This window comes from Triticum aestivum, chromosome 4A, assembly GCF_018294505.1.
Source record: "Triticum aestivum cultivar Chinese Spring chromosome 4A, IWGSC CS RefSeq v2.1, whole genome shotgun sequence".
Classification (NCBI taxonomy): domain Eukaryota; kingdom Viridiplantae; phylum Streptophyta; class Magnoliopsida; order Poales; family Poaceae; genus Triticum; species Triticum aestivum.
In genome coordinates, this window is record NC_057803.1 from 465,314,271 (window position 1) to 465,339,363 (window position 25,093).

Sequence of the window (25,093 nt, forward strand, 5' to 3'; positions counted from 1 at the left end):
TCTGTGATAGAAGGTGTATCCAATAGTTTCCTTTGGATATCCTATGAAGACACATTTCTCCGATTTGGGTTCGAGCTTATCAGGTTGAAGCTTTTTCACATAAGCATCGCAGCCCCAAACTTTCAGAAACGACAACTTTGGTTTCTTGCCAAACCACAGTTCATAAGGCGTCGTCTCAACGGATTTTGATGGTGCCCTATTTAACGTGAATGCGGCCGTCTCTAGAGCGTATCCCCAAAACGATAGCGGTAAATCAGTAAGAGACATCATAGATCGCACCATATCTAGTAAAGTACGATTACGACGTTCGGACACACCATTACGCTGTGGTGTTCCGGGTGGCGTGAGTTGCGAAACTATTCCACATTGTTTCAAATGTACACCAAACTCGTAACTCAAATATTCTCCTCCACGATCAGATCGTAGGAATTTTATTTTCTTGTTACGATGATTTTCAACTTCACTCTGAAATTCTTTGAACTTTTCAAACGTTTCAGACTTGTGTTTCATTAAGTAGATATACCCATATCTGCTTAAGTCATCTGTGAAGGTGAGAAAATAACGATATCCGCCACGAGCCTCAACATTCATCGGACCACATACATCTGTATGTATGATTTCCAACAAATCTGTTGCTCTCTCCATAGTACCGGAGAACGGTGTTTTTGTCATCTTACCCATAAGGCACGGTTCGCAAGTACCAAGTGATTCATAATCAAGTGGTTCCAAAAGCCCATCAGTATGGAGTTTCTTCATGCGCTTTATACCGATATGACCCAAACGGCAGTGCCACAAATAAGTTGCACTATCATTATCAACTCTGCATCTTTTGGCTTCAACACTATGAATATGTGTGTCACTACTATCGAGATTTAATAAGAATAGACCACTCTTTAAGGGTGCATGACCATAAAAGATATTACTCATGTAAATAGAACAACCATTATTCTCTGATTTAAATGAATAACCGTCTCGCATCAAACAAGATCCAGATATAATGTTCATGCTTAACGCTGGCACCAAATAACAATTATTTAGGTCTAATACTAATCCCGAAGGTAGATGTAGAGGTAGCGTGCCGACTGCGATCACATCGACTTTGGAACCATTTCCCACGCGCATCGTCACCTCGTCCTTAGCCAATCTTCGCTTAATCCGTAGTCCCTGTTTCGAGTTGCAAATATTAGCAACAGAACCAGTATCAAATACCCAGGTGCTACTGCGAGCATTAGTAAGGTACACATCAATAACATGTATATCACATATACCTTTGTTCACCTTGCCATCCTTCTTATCCGCCAAATACTTGGGGCAGTTCCGCTTCCAGTGACCAGTCTGCTTGCAGTAGAAGCACTCAGTTTCAGGCTTAGGTCCAGGTTTGGGTTTCTTCTCTTGAGTAGCAACTTGCTTGCTGTTCTTTTTGAAGTTCCCCTTCTTCTTCCCTTTGCCCTTTTTCTTGAAACTAGTGGTCTTGTTGACCATCAACACTTGATGCTCCTTCTTGATTTCTACCTCCGCAGCTTTCAGCATTGCGAAGAGCTCGGGAATAGTCTTATTCATCCCTTGCATATTATAGTTCATCACGAAGCTCTTGTAGCTTGGTGGCAGTGATTGGAGAATTCTGTCAATGACGCAATCATCTGGAAGATTAACTCCCAATTGAATCAAGTGATTATTATACCCAGACATTTTGAGTATATGCTCACTGACAGAACTGTTCTCCTCCATCTTGCAGCTATAGAACTTATTGGAGACTTCATATCTCTCAATCCGGGCATTTGCTTGAAATATTAACTTCAACTCCTGGAACATCTCATATGCTCCATGACGTTCAAAACGTCGTTGAAGTCCCGATTCTAAGCCGTAAAGCATGGCACACTGAACTATCGAGTAGTCATCAGCTTTGCTCTGCCAGACGTTCATAACATCTGGTGTTGCTCCAGCAGCAGGCCTGGCACCCAGCGGTGCTTCCAGGACGTAATTCTTCTGTGCAGCAATGAGGATAATCCTCAAGTTACGGACCCAGTCCGTGTAATTGCTACCATCATCTTTCAACTTTGCTTTCTCAAGGAACGCATTAAAATTCAACGGAACAACAACACGGGCCATCTATCTACAATCAAACATAAATAAGCAAGATACTATCAGGTACTAAGTTCATGATAAATTTAGGTTCAATTAATCATATTACTTAAAGAACTCCCACTTAGATAGACATCCCTCTAATCCTCTAAGTGATTACGTGATCCAAATCAACTAAACCATGTCCGATCATCACGTGAGATGGAGTAGTTTCATTGGTGAACATCACTATGTTGATCATATCTACTATATGATTCACGCTCGACCTTTCGGTCTCCGTGTTCCGAGGCCATATCTGTATATGCTTGGCTCGTCAAGTATAACCTGAGTATTCCGCGTGTGCAACTGTTTTGCACCCGTTGTATTTGAACGTAGAGCCTATCACACCCGATCATCACGTGGTGTCTCAGCACGAAGAACTTTCGCAACGGTGCATACTCAGGGAGAACACTTCTTGATAATTAGTGAGAGATCATCTTATAATGCTACCGTCAATCAAAGCAAGATAAGATGCATAAAAGATAAACATCACATGCAATCAATATAAGTGATATGATATGGCCATCATCATCTTGTGCTTGTGATCTCCATCTTCGAAGCACCGTCGTGATCACCATCGTCACCGGCGCGACACCTTGATCTCCATCGTAGCATCGTTGTCGTCTCGCCAATCTTATGCTTCCACGACTATCGCTACCGCTTAGTGATAAAGTAAAGCATTACAGCGCGATTGCATTGCATACAATAAAGCGACAACCATATGGCTCCTGCCAGTTGCCGATAACTCGGTTACAAAACATGATCATCTCATACAATAAAATTTAGCATCATGTCTTGACCATATCACATCACAACATGCCCTGCAAAAACAAGTTAGACGTCCTCTACTTTGTTGTTGCAAGTTTTACGTGGCTGCTACGGGCTTAAGCAAGAACCAATCTTACCTACGCATCAAAACCACAACGATAGTTTGTCAAGTTGGTGCTGTTTTAACCTTCGCAAGGACCGGGCGTAGCCACACTCGGTTCAACTAAAGTTGGAGAAACTGTCACCCGCTAGCCACCTTTGTGCAAAGCACGTCGGGAGAACCGGTCTCGCGTAAGCGTACGCGTAATGTCGGTCCGGGCCGCTTCGTCCAACAATACCGCCGAACCAAAGTATGACATGCTGGTAAGCAGTATGACTTATATCGCCCACAACTCACTTGTGTTCTACTCGTGCATATAACATCAACACATAAAACCTAGGCTCGGATGCCACTGTTGGGGAACGTAGTAATTTCAAAAAAATTCCTACGCACACGCAAGATCATGGTGATGCATAGCAACGAGAGGGGAGAGTGTGATCTACGTACCCTTGTAGACCGACAGCGGAAGCGTTAGCACAACGCGGTTGATGTAGTCGTACGTCTTCACGGCCCGACCGATCAAGCACCGAAACTACGGCACCTCCGAGTTCTAGCACACGTTCAGCTCGATGACGATCCCCGGACTCCGATCCAGCAAAGTGTCGGGGAAGAGTTCCGTCAGCACGACGGCGTGGTGACGATCTTGATGTACTACCGTCGCAGGGCTTCGCCTAAGCACCGCTACAATATTATCGAGGACTATGGTGGAAGGGGGCACCGCACACGGTTAAGAATATGATCACGTGGATCAACTGTGTGTCTAGGGGTGCCCCCTGCCCCCGTATATAAAGGATCAAAGGGGGGGGGTGCGGCCGGCCAGGAGGAGGGCGTGCCAGGAGGAGTCCTACTCCCACCGGGAGTAGGATTCCCCCCTTTCCTAGTTGGAATAGGATTCGGGAGGGGGAAAGAGGAGAGAGAGAAGGAAGGGGGGGCGCCGCCCCCTCTCCTTATCCTATTCGGACTAGGGGGGAGGGGCGCGCGGCCCAGCCCTGGCCACCTCTCCTCTCTTCCACTAAAGCCCACTAAGGCCCATATACCTCCCGGGGGGTTCCGGTAACCTCCCGGTACTCCGGTAAAATCCCGATTTCACCCGGAACACTTCCGATATCCAAATATAGGCTTCCAATATATCAATCTTTATGTCTCGACCATTTCGAGACTCCTCGTCATGTCCGTGATCACATCCGGGACTCCGAACAAACTTCGGTACATCAAAATGCATAAACTCATAATATAACTGTCATCGAAACCTTAAGCGTGCGGACCCTACGGGTTCGAGAACAATGTAGACATGACCGAGACACGTCTCCGGTCAATAACCAATAGCGGAACCTGGATGCTCATATTGGCTCCTACATATTCTACGAAGATCTTTTATCGGTCAGACCGCATAACAACATACGTTGTTCCCTTTGTCATCGGTATGTTACTTGCCCGAGATTCGATCGTCGGTATCTCAATACCTAGTTCAATCTCGTTACCGGCAAGTCTCTTTACTCGTTCCGTAATACATCATCTCACAACTAACTCATTAGTTGCAATGCTTGCAAGGCTTATGTGATGTGCATTACCGAGAGGGCCCAGAGATACCTCTCCGACAATCGGAGTGACAAATCCTAATCTCGAAATACGCCAACCCAACATGTACCTTTGGAGACACCTGTAGAGCACCTTTATAATCACCCAGTTACGTTGTGACGTTTGGTAGCACACAAAGTGTTCCTCCGGCAAACGGGAGTTGCATAATCTCATAGTCATAGGAACATGTATAAGTCATGAAGAAAGCAATAGCAACATACTAAACGACCGGGTGCTAAGCTAATGGAATGGGTCATGTCAATCAGATCATTCACCTAATGATGTGATCCCGTTAATCAAATAACAACTCTTTTTCCATGGTTAGGAAACATAACCATCTTTGATTAACGAGCTAGTCAAGTAGAGGCATACTAGTGACACTCTGTTTGTCTATGTATTCACACATGTATTATGTTTCCGGTTAATACAATTCTAGCATGAATAATAAACATTTATCATGATATAAGTAAATAAAGAATAACTTTATTATTGCCTCTAGGGCATATTTCCTTCGGGCATTGTCTTGGGGCATAAAATTTCTTAAAGAGGTATTGAAGTTGACAAAGCTAAAGTTGATGCTATTGAAAAGATGACGTGTCCAAAGGACATTAAAGGTATAAGAAGTTTCCTTGGTCATGTCGGGTTTTATAAGAGGTTCATTAAAGATTTCTCAAAAATTTCCAGGCCTCTGACTAATCTCTTACAAAAAGATGTTCCTTTTGTCTTTGATGATGATTGTGTAGAAGCATTTGAAATACTTAAGAAAGCCTTGATTTCTGCACCTATTGTTCAGCCTCCTGATTGGGATTTACCCTTTGAAATTATGTGTGATGCTAGTGATTATGCTGTAGGTGTTGTTCTAGGACAAAGAGTTGATAAGAAGTTAAATGTTATCCAATATGCTAGTAAAACTCTAGATAGTGCCCAGAGAAATTATGCTACTACTGAAAACGAATTTTTATCAGTTTTATTTGCTTGTGATAAGTTCAGAGCTTATATTGTTGATTCTAAAGTAACTGTTCGCACTGATCATGCTGCTATTAAATACCTTATGGAAAAGAAAGATTCTAAACCTAGACTTATTAGATGGGTTCTCCTACTACAAGAATTTGATTTGCATATTATTGATAGAAAAGGAGCTGAGAACCCCGTTGCAGACAAGTTGTCTAGGTTAGAGAATGTTCTTGATGACCCACTACCTATAGATGATAGCTTTCCTGATGAACAATTAGCTATCATAAATGCTTCTCGTACTGCTCCATGGTATGTTGATTATGCCAATTACATTGTTGCTAAATTTATACCACCTAGTTTCACATACCAGCAAAAGAAAAAAATCTATGATTTAAGACATTACTTCTGGGATGACCCACACCTTTATCAAGGAGTAGATGGTGTTATTAGACATTGTGTACTTGAGCATGAACAGGAACAGATCCTACGCAAGTGTCACTCCGAGGCTTATGAGGGACACCATGCTGGAGATAGAACTGCACATAAGGTATTGCAATCCGGTTTTTATTGGCTTACTCTTTTCAAGGATGCCCGCAAGTTTGTCTTGTCTTGTGATGAATGTCAAAGAATTGGTAAAATTAGTATACGTCAAGAAATATCTATGAATTATTCACTTGTTATTAAACCATTTGATGTTTGGGGCTTTGATTATATGGGACCGTTTCCTTCCTCTAATGGGTATACACATATTTTAGTTGCTGTTGATTACGTTACTAAGTGGGTAGAAGCTATTCCAACTAGTAGTGTTGATCATAACACCTCTATTAAGATGCTTAAAGAAGTTATTTTTTCCAAGGTTTGGAGTCCCTCGATACTTAATGACTGATGGTGGTTCACACTTTATTCATGGTGCCTTTCGTAAAATGCTTGCTAAGTATAATGTTAATCATAGAATTGCATCACCATATCATCCACAGTCTAGTGGTCAAGTAGAACTGAGTAATAGAGAGCTTAAATTAATTTTGCAAAAGATTGTTAATATACCTAGAAAGAATTAGTCCAAGAAACTTCATGATGCATTATGGGCCTATAGAACTACATATAAAAATCCTATGGGTATGTATCCATATAAAATGGTTTATGGAAAAGCATGTCACTTACCTCTCGAACTAGAACATAAGGCATATTGGGCTATTAAAGAGCTCAATTATGATTTCAAACTTCCCGGTGAGAAGAGACTATTTGACATTAGCTCACTTGATGAATGGAGAACCCAGGCCTATGAGAATGCCAAACTGTTTAAAGAAAAAAAAATTAAAAGATGGCATGACAAAAGGATACAAAAACGTGAGTTTAGTGTAGGTGATTATGTATTGTTATAAAACTCTCGTTTAAGATTTTTTGCAGGAAAAATCATCTCTAAATGGGAAGGTCCTTACGTTATCAAGGAGGTCTATCGTTCCGGTGCCATAAAAATCAACAACTTCGAAGGCACAAATCCGAGGGTGGTGAATGGCCAAAGAATCAAACATTATATATTAGGTAATCCTATAAATGTTGAAATTAATGTTATTGAAACCATAACCCATGAGGAGTATATAAGGGACACCTTCCAGAATGTTTCAGCCTCAAAAAGGAAGCGGTATGTGGTACGGTAACTAAACTGACTCCAAAACAATTCTAATAGAAATTTTTCTCTGTTTTGGAATATTTGAGAAAATAGGAAAATAAGAAGCAGCCCGAAAAGGACACGAGGTGTCCACGAGGGTGGATGGCGCGCCCTACCCCCCGGGCGCGCCCCCAGCCTCGTGGGCACCTCGTGTGCCCTCCGGACTCCGTTTTCTTGCACGATACTTCTTTTGGTCGGTAAAAATTCATTATATAATCTCCTGAAGGTTTTGACCACCGTACCATGCAAATATCCTCTGTTTTTGTTTCGAGTTGTTTCTGCTGGAGATTTAGAGCAAGATGTCATCTCAAGACTCCGACGGAGAGAGCTATGTCTCACATCTCATTGCTGACCCAAAGACCTATGGGGACCTATCTCCTTGTGGTCGAACTACGGATGATGAGGAGGATGCTCATTTGAGGATGATCAATGATTCAAGTTCGGAGGAGGAGGATGTTCCTCTACCTCAACCTAGGGATATGAACGTGAAGGTCAAGAAGTCTAGTCTCCCTAAGAGGGCTAAACTGTCTAACAACCGATCTATTCCTTCTCGTTTTCGGCAGAAAAGAAAAGGAGATTTATGTGACAAGATCTTGAAGCTGGAATCAGAGGTCGATGATTTAAAGGAGGAGATCGCTCTTCTCAATTACACCATGAAAAATGTGAAGGCACAATTGTCATCATCATCACCATCTCCTCCACTTCCGAAGAAAGAGACATAAATACATGGGTATGGGCACTCCCCTTGGCAACTGCCAAGCTTGGGGGAGTGCCCCAGTATTGTATCACCATCACACTTTTATCTTTACAGTTTTTCTTAGTTTGATCCTTTTGGTAATATCTTAATCTAGTAGAATAAATTTTTAGTATGATTTAGTTTTGAGTTTTGTTTTATGATCCTTCTATGTAATCGTGTCTGTGAGCTATATATAATAAAGATTAGTTTTGCGTCAAGGGCTTTGCCATCTTGCTATGATCTTGATGGAATAAAAGGAAGAATAAAAAGAAATAAAGAGATCATATGGATCTTATGGAGAGTAATGACTTCACATATAAAGAGTATGATGAATAAAAGTTGTTGAGAGTTGACAAGCATAGTGTAACGCCCTGAGACCGATGTGCCAGGTGTCGTCCAGTTATTCGCTGTTGTTGCATTGTCATTGCTTGCGTGTCATGCATTGCATATCGTGTCATCATGTGCATTTCATTTGCATACGTGTTCGTCTCATGCATCTGAGCATTTTCCCCGTTGTCCGTTTTGCAATCCGGCGCTCCGTTCTCCTCCGGTGGTCAATTCTACCTTTCTCTCGTGTGTGGGGATTAAACATTTCTGGATTGGACCGAGACTTGCCAAGTGGCCTTGGTTTACTACCGGTAGACCGCCTGTCAAGTCTCGTACCATTTGGACTTCGTTTGATGCTCCAACGGTTAACCGAGGGACCGAAAAGGCCTCGTGTGTGTTGCAGCCCAACGCCCCTTCATTTTGGACCAAAACCCACCTAAACCTCCTCCATCATCTCTGTCGTTCGATTACGATCGTGTGGCCGAAAACCGCACCTCATTTGGACTCTCCTAGCTCCCTCTACCTATAAATATGTGCAACCCTCCGAAATTAGCGGTGCAAACCCTAGATCCCTCCCTCTCCTCGCGCGCCGGACAAAAACATCGCCGGCGGACATGTCCGTTTCGTCCCACCGCCGCCGCCAGCCAACCTGCGCGCGACACGTGGCGCCGCCAGTCCCTCCGCCGCCGCGGCCCACGGAGCCCGTTGCGGGCCCGCGCGGGCCCAGTTCCCGCGCCGCCGCCTGGCCGCTCGTCGCCTCCTCGCGCGTCCGCGCGCCTCGCCGGAGACCGGCCATGGCCGGAGTGGCCGCCACCGGAGCTTCGCCCCGCCGCCTCGTCAGGGCCGCCGCAGAGCTCGTCGTGGGCTCCCCGACCTCGTCCGTCGCCGGATCCGGGGACCCCACGCCCGGATCCGCTCATTCCCTGCCGTCGCCGGCCTCCTCCGCCCCTCCTTATCGCTGCCCGCCGGCGAACGGTGCCGCCGCCGCTGCCCCCTGCCTCCCTCGATCCAGGCGGGATCGAGGAGGAGGACGCCCTTGCGCCTCGTGGGCCCTGAGCAGACCAGCAAGGCCCAGTCCCCGCCGGCCTCCTCCCTCTTCTATAGTTGGGCCGAGCCCACGGGGTGAGATCCCGCTATCCTTCGCCCAGTGCGCCCCGTAGCTATCCAGCGCTCGCTATATTTTTTCCTGATTTTCCACTAAATCCTCGAGTTTTCCATGTTTCAAATGCCCATGTTCATCGCCTCGTAACTTTGCATCCAGAGCTCCGATTCACGCATATAGCATATCAAAATGTTCGTCTCGGAGAGTACATCATTTCATTCCATTGCATCATTTTCATTTGAGTTCATCTTGATGACCGAAATGTTTTTAGAAGAATGCTACTTGAGATAATTGTCAGATCTGCTGCTCCATTAAGATATTTGTCATTTTTACCATGATTATTGTGTGCATGATATGCCCATGAGCTCTACATATGTTTTGTTAAGGGTTTTGCCATCTTTCCAGAGGTGCAACCTATGTATTTTTGTGATGTGTGTGGTGACTAGCACAAGCTTGCACAGTGGTGCATTCCTTAATGCTAATTTCAGGGACTTAGCATTTCCACTAAGTCCTTGAGCTGTTTTTCTCATATGGCCATATGTTCATGTTGTTTCCTAGTGATCCGTGCCTCTTTTGAGGATGATCAGTAAGCATGTTTTGTTAATCTTATAGTGCTCTATCCATCCATGTCTTTGTTTGCAATTATGGAGCACCCTAGCTTGAGTCAATCGAGCTCTACTTTTGCTATTTCGTGAATCTGGGCAGATTGTCTACTTGTTAGTGATTTTGCCGAGGATGTTGTAGTTGATCCGTGCATGCTATGTTATTGTTCTTGCCATGTCTAGCTTGCATTTTGTGTATTCTTGATGGGTGTATGCTTAGATTGTCATGACATGCTCTGTAGTGAGTGCATCGAGCTTGTAAACATGCCTACTTGATATCTATTTTAGCATGCTCCAGTTTTCACTAAGTCTGAGAACTGATTATGTTTTTTTGCCTTGTTCACATGCTTGCAATTGTATTTTCTGACCCCTTTTGACTCAAGGTCACTAAGGGACTTTTGTTAAGCTCTTTGAGTAGCTCCATTCCATGCTTTACTTTGCCATGTTCAGGTCCTGTAGCATATAGTTTTCATGCTCTGAAGTGTGCTACCTGATCTGAAATTCCAGACAAGTGTTAATTTCACTAAGTCTGAAATCTGTTTGTCATATGCATTTTTGCCATGCTTGTTTGAACCTGTTCATGGATGAATTGGCCGTAGCTCAGTGCTAGATTTTTGTTAAGCATCATGAATGCATCCCTGCCATGTATTTTGTTGTCATGTTTGGGTGCTGTAGCTTGTTCATCTCATTGCATTTAGATGGCTACTTGCTGTAAATCGCAGAAGATGGCCATATTTGAATTGCTTGCCATTTCCAAACAGTAACTCCGATTCCGGTGATCTTTAAATCGTTTTCAAGCGATTTCATCTCATCTTTACAGTGGCATACTTGGATTTCCATGTTGAGGCCAGGTTCATGCATTCCCTTGCAAATCATGCATATGCATCACATACCGCATCCCGCATAGCATACCATGTTCATGTGTTGGTTGTTTACTATGTTGTGTGCTTCTTTTCCGGTGTTTGCTTCTTAGGGTTGGTTCCGATAACGTCGCGTTGTGAGGACCTGTTCGTCTACATCCATTTGTCTTCTTCTTGGACTCGTTCTTCTTCCTTGCGGGATTTCAGGCAAGATGACCATACCCTCGAAATCACTTCTATCTTTGCTTGCTTAGTTGCTCGCTCTTTGGCTATGCCTATGCTGCGATACCTACCACTTGCTTATCATGCCTCCCAAATTGTTGAACGAAGCCTCTAACCCACCTTGTCCTAGCAAACCGTTGTTTGGCTATGTTACCGCTTTGCTCAGCCCCTCTTATAGCGTTGTTAGTTGCAGGTGAAGATTCAAGTTTGTTCCTTGTTGGAACATGGAGATGTCGTTCCTTGTTGGAACATTATTTACTTGTTGGGATATCATTACATTTATCTTGTTATCTTAATGCATCTATATACTTGGTAAAGGGTGGAAGGCTCGGCCTCTCGCCTAGTGTTTTGTTCCACTCTTGCCGCCCTAGTTTCTGTCATATCGGTGTTATGTTCCCAGATTTTGCGTTCCTTACGCGGTTGGGTAATAATGGGAACCCCTTGACAGTTCGCCTTAAGTAAAGCTCTTCCAGCAATGCCCAACATTGGTTTTACCATTTTCCACCTAGCCTTTTCTTTTCCCTTGGGAGTCGCGCTCCTGAGGGTCATCATTATTTTACCCCCCGGGCCAGTGCTCCTCTGAGTGTTGGTCCAACTTGTCAGCCGCCGGTGGCCACCAGGTGCAACTCTGGGCTGGCCTACCGGAAGTTTAGACAATCCGGTGTGCCCTGAGAAAGAGATATGTGCAGCTCCTATCGGGATTTGTCGGCACATTCGGGCGGTGTTGCTGGTTTAGTTTTACCCTGTCAAAATGTCTTGTTGTACTGGGATACCGTGTCTGATCGGAATGTCTCGGGAGGAGGTCTATTCCTTCGTTGACCGTGAGAGCTTGTGATGGGCTAAGTTGGGACACCCCTGCAGGGATTTGAACTTTCGAAAGCCGTGCCCGCGGTTATGGGCAGATGGGAATTTGTTAACATCCGGTTGTAGAAAACCTGAATTTGACCTTAATTAAAATGAATCAATAGCGTGTGTAACCGTGATGGTCTCTTTCCGGCGGAGTCTGGGAAGTGAACACGGTGTTGGAGTTATGCTTGACGTAGGTTGCTATAGGATCACTTCTTGATCATACTTTATCGATCGTGCTTTGCCTTCTCTTCTCGCTCTCATTTGCGTATGTTAGCCACCATATTTGCTAGTCGCTTGCTGCAGCTCCACCTCATACCTTTTACCTTACTCATAAGCTTAAATAGTCTTGATCGCGAGGGTGCGAGATTGCTGAGTCCCGGTGGCTCACAGATACTTCCAAAACCAGCTTGCAGGTGCCGATGAGACCGTGCAGGTGATGCAACCAAGCTTAGGAGGAGCTCAATGAAGATCTTGTCCTTTGTTTTGTTTCGTTCTAGTTGATCAGTAGTGGAGCCCAGTTGGGGTCGATCGGGGACCGTGTCGCATTTGGGGTTCTTCTTTTATTTTGGTTCCGTAGTCGGACCTTGTGTGTATCTGGTTGATGTAATGCTTTATTCATGTAATTGTGTGAAGTGGCGATTGTAAGCCAGCTATGTATCTTTTCCCTTATGTATTACATGGGTTGTGTGAAGATTACTTCACTTGCGACATTGCTTTCAATGCGGTTATGCCTCTAAGTCGTGCTTCGACACGTGGGAGATATAGCCGCATCGAGGGCGTTACACATAGTTTTGGTCATCGTTGCAATTAATAGGAAATAATAAAGAAAGAGAGGTTTTCACATATAAATATACTATCTTGGACATCTTTTATGATTGTGAGCACTCATTAAAATATGACATGCTAAAAAGTTGATGTTGGACAAGGAAGACAACGTAATGGGTTATGTTTTCTTACATCCGAAATAAATCATATTGTCATGGATCATCCAACATGTTGAGCTTGCCTTCCCCCCTCATGCTAGCCAAATTCTTTGCACCAAGTAGAGATACTACTTGTGCTTCCAAATATCCTTAAACCCAATTTTGCCATGAGATTCCACCATATCTACCTATGGACTGAGTAAGATCCTTCAAGTAAGTTGTCATTGTTGCAAGCAATAAAAATTGCTCTCTAAATATGTATGATTTATTAGTGTGGAGAAAATAAGCTTTATACGATCTTGTGATGTGGAAGAAATAAAAGCGACGGACTGCATAATAAAGGTCCATATCACAAGTGGCAGTATAAAGTGACGTTCTTTTGCATTAAGATTTCATGCATCCAACCATAAAAACACATGACAACCTCTTATTCCCTCTGCGAAGGGCCTATCTTTTATTCTTGTCTTATACTTCATACAAGAGTCATGGTGATCTTCACCTTTCCTTTTTACATTTTATCCTTTGGCAAGAACTGTGTGTTGGAAAGATCCTGATATATATAGCTAATTGGATGTGAGTTTTCATGAACTATTATTGTTGACATTACCCTTGAGGTAAAAGGTTGGGAGGCAAAACTATAAGCCCCTATCTTTCTCTGTGCCCGATTAAAACTTCATACCCATAAGTATTGCATGAGTGTTAGCAATTGTGAAAGACTAAATGATAGTTGAGTATGTGGACTTGCTAAAAATCTCTTATATTGACTCTTTCCGATGTTATGATAAATTGCAATTGCTTCAATGATTGAGATTATAATTTGTTAGTTTTCAATGAAGTTTCTGATTCATACTTGAATATTGTGAATGAGTTGTTACTTTAGCATAATAAATCGTATGACAATATATATATATATATATATATATATGTTGATGTTCTAAGAGTGATCATGATGCCCTCATGTCCGTATTTTATTTTATCGACACCTCTATCTCTAAACATGTGGACATATTTTTCGATATCGGCTTCTGCTTGAGGACAAGCGAGGTCTAAGCTTGGGGGAGTTGATACGTCCATTTTGCATCATGCTTTTATATCGATATTTATTGCATTATGGGCTGTTATTACACCTCATGTCACAATACTTATGCCTATTCTCTCTTATTTTACAAGGTTTACACGAAGAGGGAGAATGCCGCAGCTGGAATTCTGGGCTGGAAAAGGAGCAAATATTAGAGACCTATTCTGCACAACTCCAAAAGTCCTGAAACTCCACGGGAGTCACTTTTAGAATATATAAAAAATATTGGGCGAAGGAAGCACTAGAGGGGGGCCACCCACCATCCACGAGGGTGGGGGGGCGCGCCCTACCCCCTAGATACGCCCCCTGTCTCATGGCCCCCTGGTAGGCCTTCGGTGCCACTCTTTGGCTATATGAAGTCTTTCGCCCTGGAAAAAATCATAAGCAAGTTCTCGGGACGAAACTCCACCGCCACGAGGTGGAACCTTGGCGGAACTAATCTAGGGCTCCGGCGGAGCTGTTCTGCCGGGGAAACATCCCTCTGGGAGGGGGAAATCATCATCACCACCATCATCATCATCGATCCTCTCACCGGGAGGGGGTCAATCTCCATCAACATCTTCACCAGCACCATCTCATATCAAACCATAATTCATCTCTTGTATCCAATCTTTATCTTAAAACCTCAGATTGGTACCTGTGGGTTGCTAGTAGTGTTGATTACTCCTTGTAGTTGATGCTAGTTGGTTTACTTGGTGGAAGATCATATGTTCAGATCCTTTATGCATATTAATACCCCTCTGATTATGACATGAATATGCTTTGTGAGTAGTTAAGTTTGTTCCCGAGGACATGGGAGAAGTCTTGCTATAAGTAGTCATGTGAATTTGGTATTCGTTCGATATTTTGATGAGATGTATGTTGTCTTTCCTCTAGTGGTGTCATGTGAATGTCGACTACATGACACTTCACCATTGTTTGGGACTAGGGGGAGGCATCGGGAAGTAATAAGTAGATGATGGGTTGCTAGAGTGATAGAAGCTTAAACCCTAGTTTATGCGTTGCTTCGTAAGGGGCTGATTTGGATCCATATGTTTCATGCTATGGTTAGGTTTACCTTAATACTTCTTTTGTAGTTGTGGATGATTGCAAGAGGGGTTAATCATAAGTTGGATGCCCGTCCAAGTAAGGGAAGTACCCAAGCACTGGTCCACCCACATATGAAATCATCAAATTACCGGACGCGAATCATATGAGCTTGATGAAAACTAGCTTGACGATAATTCCCATGTGTCCTCAGGAGCGCTTTCCTTTATATAAGAGTTTGTCCAGGCTTGTCCTTTGCTACAAAAAGGATTGGGCCATCTTGCTGCACCTTATTTACTTTTATTACTTGTTACCCGTTACCGGTTACCTTATCACAAAACTATCTGCGACCGATAATTTCAGTGCTTGCAGAGAATACCTTAATGAAAACTACTTATCATTTCCTTCTGCTCCTTGTTTGGTTCAACACTCTTACTTATCAAAAGGACTACGATAGATCCCCTATACTTGTGGGTCATCACGCATTCCCCCTCACCTACTGCGTGTCACCTACCACCACCTGGAGGACTTCTTCGTCCACTTCAACCTTCCCGCACACGATGACCTGGCAGTGCGCCAAGGCGTGGTCACCATCGATGGCGGCGTGCTCCGGATCAAGCCGTGGCATGATGACGATCACATGACCCACGAAAACTTCAAGCTCCATGTGTGTGTCATCATTGAAGACCTACCGATGCAGCTCTCGTCACTGGAGGGCACGGAGGTGGCCCTTGGTGACCGGTGCAGGGTGGACCGCCTCGACAGCATGACCTTCGACCAAGGCCACATGAAGCATTTTGGGGCTTGGGTCTGGGTGTAGGATGTCGCCCACATCCCGACCAAGTGCATGCTTTGGATCGTCAAGCGAGGGGCTGGAAGAACAAAGGAGATATACAGCTTCCCCCTCCCAGCCACGACGTGGCGCCACCACCATGGGTACGGCGTCGCGACCTGCTCATCCACATCGACCGAGTTGAAGATTGGACTCCGCTGTCCCCGTGCTCATCCTCTTCACCACATAGAGGCATCCCCTCCTCCGAGTCGGATGGCGACAACAGGCCGTTCCTTGCGATCTACCCCGGCACCTGGATGATGAAGGTTGAAGATGACCAAGCTCCACCAGACCAGGGCCGTGACAAACACCCTGGGCCTGTTGTGGTCTTCGTCGGCTACCATGGCATGCCTATTGGCGGCCACAGACGGGGCCCCGTTGGCGATGATGGAGGCAGTTGGCGATCTTGGAAGGATACCCTGCTGGGCTGTGGGTGTCCATCCCATGACAAAGGACTGGCTGTGCAACCTCAACAACGTCAACTCAGTCGTACGCCCACAAGCCGCCATGGATGTCAGCAATGCCGACGCACCTCCAGGGGCAAGCAGGCCCAGGCCGCCCAAGGTGGACTCACCCTCCCTGCCATGCAGACCAATGTCGAGGTGACTCCAAGGCACACATCAGCAGACCCGGTGGCTGCGTTCTTCGATGGCCAGGCCGCTCTAGCCCCTCCGGCGGCCGTCCCCGACGCTTCAGAAGACATCGACAATGACGCTGCGGCTGCGGTAGCGGAGCCACTCTGCTTCCCCGACATCCTATGTGGTAGAAAAGCTCCACATGAAGCTGCGATCTCCACCCTGGCATACTGTGCTCCCGCTTCGGCCTCCTCTGTCGGCCTGCAGCTAGGCGCGGTCACTCAGAGGGTACATCGCATGGACATACAAGACCAAGATGCTGCAGCGACCCCCACACCATCTCTTTGATGATGTCCCTACCCCCTGCTTGCCCCGCCACACCCCTCCGCCCCCTGAAGATGAGGACTGCCTCAGCGCCTGCATGACAGAGTGCTCGATAGTCTAGCAACCACACAGAGGTGCCGGTGGCGCACCGTGCGATGCTATGGCTAGTGCGTGACCTCGGACTGCTGGGCCCCAAGGACAAGATGACCCCAAAACCCGCGAAGGCACTGATCAAGAAATTTGATGATCCCCTCACCGAGGACGACATCATTGTCATGGCCAAGTTTACTCACCAGGACCCTGCTGCTCTCTGCATTGCTGTCGGCCTCACCGACCCAGATGGTGCTCCCTGTGGGGACAATGTTTAGATTATGTATCTGCACCTTAGACATAGTCTCCAGAGGCGGTCGGCTTTTGGCTGGCTAGAGTTAGGTTTCATGTTTAGCATCAGGTTAGTTTGCAAGCCTTCTTGCTGGTGGAATTTGGGGCCTATTGGTGACCACCAGCATGCCGCAGATTATGTAGCAGCTGTGTACTTCTCCTTCATTAGTAATGTTAGTCTCTGGCGCATTCCCTGGTGTCCCAATGAATAACAACAACGGTGTGATCATGTCCTGGAACGTCCGGAGACTAAACTCGGCGACGAAGAGAGAAGCAGTTATAGAAGTGGGAGCTGCACAAAGATTAGCCATCCTCTGTGTTCAGGAAACAAAAATCGAGACATGGGCCCAAGCCATGGTGACCGACATTAGAGGAAGTTGGATGAACGATTGTGTAGTTCTTACGACGATAGGATCTAGAGGAGGCGTTGCGATCTTCTGAAACAGAGAGCTTATCTTTGTCTGTTCCCAAGCAATAGGTCAATTCTTGATCATGGCCACCATCACCGTAGCTAGCTCTTCCACTAGCTTTATCCTTACAATGGTCTACGCCCCCAAACGATAGGAATAAGGAGGCTTTATTCGCTTAATTATCTAGATTTGCACCCCCTTTAGGCACTCCTAAATGGATACTTCAACGTAATCTATGAGGCTAGGGATAAAAACAATCTTAACCTCAATAGGATGATGATGAGTAGATTTAGGGCGACGATCGACACGACATCGTTGAAAGAAATTAAATGTAAAAAATAGAAGATTCACCTGGAGCAACGCGCGCGCGAGAGAGAGAGAGTCACCCACTTTAGTTAGCATCGGCAAATTCTTCGCAAACTTAGAATGGGAGGCGATTTTCCCTTCCGCCATGCTCATGGATGTATCGACGACATGCTCAGACCATTGCCCTCTAGTGCTTCCTAGTGCCACTGCTCCACCGAGGCAGGCAAGATTTCGATTTGAAAGCTTCTGGGTCAAGTTTCCACACTTCAGGGAAACTGTCCAGCGATCCTGGCAGCGATCTGCTACCCAGTCATGCGCGTTTTGCATACTCAAGACGAGGCTTGAGAGGGTGGCCAAGGACCTCAAGATCTGGAGCAACAACCTGTTCAGCGACACTAAAATTCAGTTGCACCTTGTGACTAAAATAATCCCAATACTAGATGTAGCAATAGAAAAGTGTCATTTAACTCCGGCTGAGTTCAGTTTCAGAAAACTTTTGAAGCAGAAAGTTGTTGGTCTGGCTGCTGTAGAAAGAGCTAGGCGACGCCAAGCCTCTCGGATAACTTAGTTAAAAGAAAGAGATGAAAACACTGTGTTCTTCAATGCCAAAATCAACTCCAGGAAGAGAAAAACATCATTCAATATCTAAAGACAAACAACCATGTTGCAACAGAGCATGATGAGCCAAGATCATCTATGAGCATTTCAATAAGATCATGGGAGCTGCTGAACCACGGGGTTGCACCATCAATTGGACTGAATTGCAGCTGCCCACGATACTGACTGAGGGGCTCGACGGCCCTTTCACTGAAGCCGAGGTTTGGGCGGCTGTGCTAGCCTAGCCGGCCGAGAAGGCACTGGGGCCTGACGGCTTCAATGGACAGTTTTTTTTCACTCATGATGGGATATAATTAAGGATGAAGTGGTGGTTGTGTTCCACCTATTCAACAGCCTGTCCGGTGCAAATTTTGCAATGATCAACTCAGCTTTCATTGCGCTGCTACCAAAGAAAGATGGTGTTGAATCAGTTGGGGATTTTAGGCCAATCAGTCTGATCAACTATATGGAAAAACTAATCACTAACATGTTGTCTGATATGTATCCAACATATGTATAATTTTTGATTGTTCCATGCTATTATATTATCCATCTGGGATGTTTTTCCTTGTTTTTGAGTTTTACAAAAAGGAATATCAAACAGAGTCCAAACGAAACAAAACTTTTGCGATGATTTTTCTTGGACCAGAAGACATCCACGAAGCTTGGAGATGAAGTCAGAAGAGTCCCAGGGGCTCCACAAGCCCTCAGGGCGCGCCCTAGGGGGCGCCCCCCTCGCTTGTTGCCCCCCGGGAGTCCTCCAACCCTAATTTTTTCTCTATAAATTCCCAAATATTCCCAAACCAACGGAAGCGTCCACCAAAATACTTTTCCGCCACCGCAAGCCTTTGTTCCCATGAGATCCCATCTTGGGGCCTTTTCCGGCACCCTGCCAGAGGGGCATTCAATCACAGAGGGCATCTACATCATCTTTATTGCCCTTCCGATGAAGCGTGAGTAGTATACCACAGACCTACGGGTCGATGGCTAGTAGCTAGATGGCTTCTTTTCTCTCTTTGATCTTCAATACAATGTTCTCCTTGATGTTCTTGGAGTTCTATCTGATGTAATATTCTTTTGCGGTGTGTTTGTCGAGATCCGATGAATTGTGGATTTATGATCAGATTATCTATGAATATTATTTGAGTCTTTTCTGAATTCTTATATGTATTATTAAATATCTTTGTATTTCTCTTTGAATTATCGGTTTGGTTTGGCCAACTAGATTGGTTCTTCTGACAATGGGAGAGGTGCTTGGTTTTAGGTTCGATCCTGCGGTGTCCTCACCTAGTGACAAACTAGGGGTAGGCACGTATTGTATTGTTTCCATCAAGGGTAAAAAGATGGGGTTTTCATCATATTGCTTGAGTTTATCGCTCTACATCATGTCACCTTACTTAAGGATTTACTCCGTTCTTATGAACTTAATACTCTAGATGCATGCTGGATAGTGGTCGATGTGTGGAGTAATAATAGTAGATGCAGGCAGGAGTCAGTCTACTTGACATGGACGAGATAGCTACATTCATAATCATTGCTTTGGATATCGTCTTAACTTTGCGCTTTTCTATCAATTGCTCGACAGTAATTTGTTCACCCACCATGTTGTTTTCTTTTAAGAAAGAAGCCTCTGGTGAAACCTATGGCCCCGGGTCTATTTTTCATCATATATTTTCAGATCTATAAACCAAAAAACCCAAAAATACATTTCTGCAACTTATTTGTTTTTACTTTGTTTTACGTTTTAGTAATCTTTTATATCTATCTCTACCAGATCTCATCCTTGCAAGTGACCGTGAAGGAATTGACAACCCCTTTATCGCGTTGGGTGCAAGTGTTTGATTGTTTGTGCCAGTGCATAGATTGGAGACTTGCGTGTACCTCCTACTGGATTAATACCTTGGTTCTCAAACTGGGGGAAATACTTATCTCTACTTTGTTGCATCACCCTTTCCTCTTCAAGGGAAAAATCAATGCAAGCTCAAGAAGTAGCAGGAATAATTTTTGGCGCTGCTGCCGGGGAGGTTCTACATCAAGCCTACTAAGTACCCATCATAAACTCCCATCTCTTGCATTACATTTTTTGCCATTTTCCTCTCATTTTCCTCTCCCCCACTTTTAAAATGTTTTCCGAAAATCACAAAAGTATTGCCTTTTTATTTGCCCTTCTTTCGTTCGTCTTATCGTTTTTTCTGCTCGTGTCCTAGTTTGCTTGTTTGTCCGTATGACTCAGCCCAAAAGCTTTGAGCCCTATTATAGGACGTTGGAGGAGATTGAAAATAATGTTAAAAGCTTCATGTATTTACAATTTGAGCATAATAGTTTCTTTAGAAATGAGCTTAAAGAACAAAAAACTATGATGGAATATATTAATAAAGAGCTTGATGACGTTACTAAGGAATTTTATGGTCTTAAATCTCAATTTGCTCATCTTGAAAATTTAGTAGGCCAAATTTCTGATAAACAAACTACTTTGGTGAATAAGATGGCCGTTAAACTGGAGTCTTTGAATAATGATGAAGATCTTAAAGTGATTTTTGTGACTCCTATTGAATCTTTGTTTCGTAATATAAATCTTGATAAAGATGGGACTGGAGATGAGTCAACTTTAGCTAGATGGCGTCCAAATGATTCAGAGTTTAAAGATCTTAATGAAAAAATTGATAAAGTGGGATTGGAGAGGTCAAAAATTTAAGTAACAATGAACACACTCTTTTGGATCTCAAGGACTTTAATTATGATAATTGTTCTTTGATAGATTGTATTTCCTTGTTGCAATCCATCTTGAATTCTCCTCATACTTATAATCAAAATAAAGATTTTACTAAACATATCATTGATGCTATGATGAAATCTTTTGAAGAAAAATTTAAGTTGGAAGTTTCAATCCCTAGAAAGCTTTATGATGAGTGAGAACCTACTATTAAGATTAAAATTAAGGATTGTGAGTGCTTTGCTTTGTGTGATTTGGGTGCTAGAGTTTCCACTATTTTGAAAACTTTATGTGATGTGTCAGGTTTCCGTGAATTTGATGATTGTTCTTTAAATTTGCATCTAGCGGATTCCACAATTAAGAAACCTACGGGAAGGATTAATGACGTTCTTATTGTTGCAAATAGGAATTATGTGGCCGTAGATTTCATTGTTCTTGATATAGATTGCAATCCTACATGTCCTATTCTTCTTGGTAGACCTTTACTTAGAACGATTGGTGCAATTATTGATATGAAAGAAGGAAACATTAGATTTCAATTTCCGTTAAGGAAGGGCATGGGACACTTTCTGTTGGGGATATTACTACCAGTATGACCCGCCCAGGAGGGGCCGGGTCAGCCCTAATGGCGGGTTACATAAGAAGCCCGATAAACATTCAAGATGATAGTTTACTAAATGTATAGAAGGCCCAAAGGCATGGGGCCGGCTTAAGGCCTGATACTGTAAACTGCCGTATGTAAGGAAAGACTTGTAAAGAAAGGCATGTAAAGGAAGTCACCGAGCCGGACACGATTATGAGCCGGCCGGGACTCTATAGGTCACCAGACGTCAACCCGTGTATATAAGGGGACGACCCGATGGCGGTTTAGGGAAGAAACAACCAAGTCGATAACCAAGCCGGCGAGTTGAGCCTCTTGGAGATCAAAACCTCAGCAATACCAATCCCAACTAGATGTAGGCTTTTACCTTCATCGTAAGGGGCCCAACTAGTATAAAAACTCTCTCGTGTGTCCTTTGTCCCGATTAACCCCTTTAAGCTTCCTAGTGCGATGGCCCTACGACTAAGTCCTTGCTCTAGGACATCTGCCGTGTCAACTCTACGACAGTTGGCGCCCACCGTGGGGCCAGCACACGGTGGATTTGAGTTCTTGAAGGGCAACTTCGAAGGGCTCAAGGGATACGCTGTGGGCCGGATGACCAAGAGTCGTCGTGGCAAACTCTACATCGACGACGAAGACTGGGGCCCCGAGGCCGGCTCGATCAAGTACGAGTACCAGGTCCCCTTCGGCAGAATTCACGTCTTCATTGTCTGGATCGGCGAGTCAGGCCCTGAGCCGGACGTCCACACCAACCTCATTGAAACGGCTCAGCGCGCCGGGTCCGCCCGTGTTCAATCTATCGTGAAACATGCCTTCGTAGGTTGCATCCATGGCGGTGAATACTCCGAAGGATCGATGGAAGGCGGGGAGACGGCCATCTGCTCTGATACTACATCATCAACCGGTGAGACGGACTCGTTGTACCAACTGCAAGACGGCATGCTCGGGGGTTGTTCCGATGGCAGCAGTATTCTGGACCCCCTTGAGCCACCGAATTGGGCCGGAGTCTTCATGGTGGGGACGCAGCCCGGGCAGAACTCCACCGCAGCGGCAGCAGCATCTATCGGGTCAGTAGCAGCCGGGTCAGGAGACCCCACGCGCCCCCGGCTCAGATTCTAATGGATCTCATGGATAAGCTGACGACTCTGTTAACCGCTGTGGTAGAACCGGCGGATAAAGCCCAGCATGACGCAGAAGTGGCATGCGTGCAGGAGGAGATGGTGCAAGCTAAAGAAAATCTAGCCGCGGAGGAAACCCAGATGGTAGCAGAACGAGCAACTCTAGATGCTCGTGCTCAGCAGCTTCAAGCAGAAACTTTCCGGCTCTCGGTGGATCATAATGCATCAAACGAGGTCATGAGGAGGAGGCATTAGAAAACTCACTCGCGTCTGCCTCTAACGCTGGATCCGAGGAACCTGTTCCATACACCCGGAGCTGGGGGAAGCAACCCGCCAGAGGCAAACCGGGTCACGACACCCGGTGCACCAGTTCAGCCACGCACCATGGAGCCGCCTCGCATGAATACAGCTCCTCCTCGTTATGTATCAACACCTCCGGGTCACTTCTCCAACCCTATGGAAAATCTCATCGCAGAGTTGGCTCGTTTGGCAGCTCTCCCAATGGAAGGCGACTCGCCAGCAGCAATTGAAACCCGGAGGGTAAGAGAACTACTTCAGACAGCTTTGGCCCAGCAGGATGCATACTCCTACAGTCGAGACATGATTCATTCAACTCCACGCCCAAGCCGGAGCCCAAGCTACAGTAGGCACATGGAGTTCGCAGAGATGTCAAGTAATGATCAACGCCACAACCGGCCATATAGGCATGAGCCGGTGCGGGCAGGAGCCCTTAACTTGGCGGATCAGGAGAGGATTCGTCAAGAGGCGGAACGGGCGGCTCAAATAGCGGCAGAGCAGGCGGCTCACCAAACCTTTCCGGCTTATCCAGCAACCTCGGTTGAGGCAGGAGGGGCCACAAGAACCGGAGGCGTACCTTGCCTAGTCCCAGCCATATGCAATGAGCGGTTGCCCAAGGATTTCAAGGGGCCTCATAAGGTGCCTAATTACACGGCTGACCTACAGCCGGGGGCTTGGATTGAGAGTTATGAGATGGCTATGGAGCTTTTGGAGGTTAGCGATGCTGCAATGGCCAAGTATTTTACCATGATGTTGGATGGAACGGCTTGGACCTGGTTGAAGGGATTGCCATCCAATTCTATTGGCTCATGGGCAGAGTTGAAAGCACGGTTCATCCAGAACTTTAAGGACACATGTAAGCAGCCAATGTCGATTGTGGACCTAACCAATTGCAAGCAAGAGGATGGTGAATCTACAACCCATTGGGTGCGCCAGGTCAAGGAGATAATACATTCATCTGATAAGATGGATGCCGGCTCATCAGTTTTGATGTTGGAGAAAAATTGCCGCTTTGAACCTCTGAAGCAAAAGTTGGGGCGGCTTAAACGTGAATGTAATGACATGGGGACATTGATGGCAACTCTTGTCAAGTATGCCGATTCTGATACCACCAAGGACCCAGTGTCTGATGAAGAAATGGCAATGAAGGGAAAGAAGACGGTAATGGCAAGGGTCACCAGCATAACCCGGCAAATCAGGGAGGTAATAAATGTAAGGCTGATGAGTTTGTTGCTAATACTAATGCACATGGTGGTAATCAGCGGCGCAAGGGCAGACAACCCCCTCGATCGGGCGGGTCAGGCCCCACCCTTGAGCAGTTGTTGAATGAACCTTGTCCAAAACACGGCACCCGGGAGAAACCAGCCACCCACTTGTGGAAGGATTGCACGATCATGAAGGCATTTAAAAATTCAAACGCATTTGATGGGGGGTCACGTCCCAGGTGGCGGCTCAGGTGGAGGCGGCTTTCAGGGCTCGGGCGCCGGTTCAAGCGGAGGAGGTTTTCACGGTCAGGGTTATCCTGGTCACCAGGGAGGATATAATCAGCAACACGGCCAAGGGAATCAACAGCAGCAACAATCCGGCTATCAGAGCAACCCGAAGCAGTTGAGTAGCAGACAATATCATGTCTTTACTACCAGTTTATGTAAGAGGGACCAGAAACTCCACAAGAGGGCCGTCAATGCCGTTGAACCGGCAATTCCACGTTATCTACGTTGGTCAGAGCAACCTATTGTGTGGAGCAGAGAGGATCACCCGCCCCGGGTTGATAATCCGGGTCACTTGGCTTTGGTGGTGGCACCTCAAGTTGGTGGGTACAAGTTTACTAAGGTGCTCATGGATGGAGGCAGCAGCATCAACATCCTCTACTATGAGACGTTCCGCCGGATGGGATTGACGGATAAAAATCTTAAACAATCCAACACTGTTTTTCATGGTGTGGTACCTGGTAAATCGGCATACCCAATTGGTAAGATTGAGCTGGAAGTAGCCTTTGGGGATGAGTATGACTCCAGAGCAGA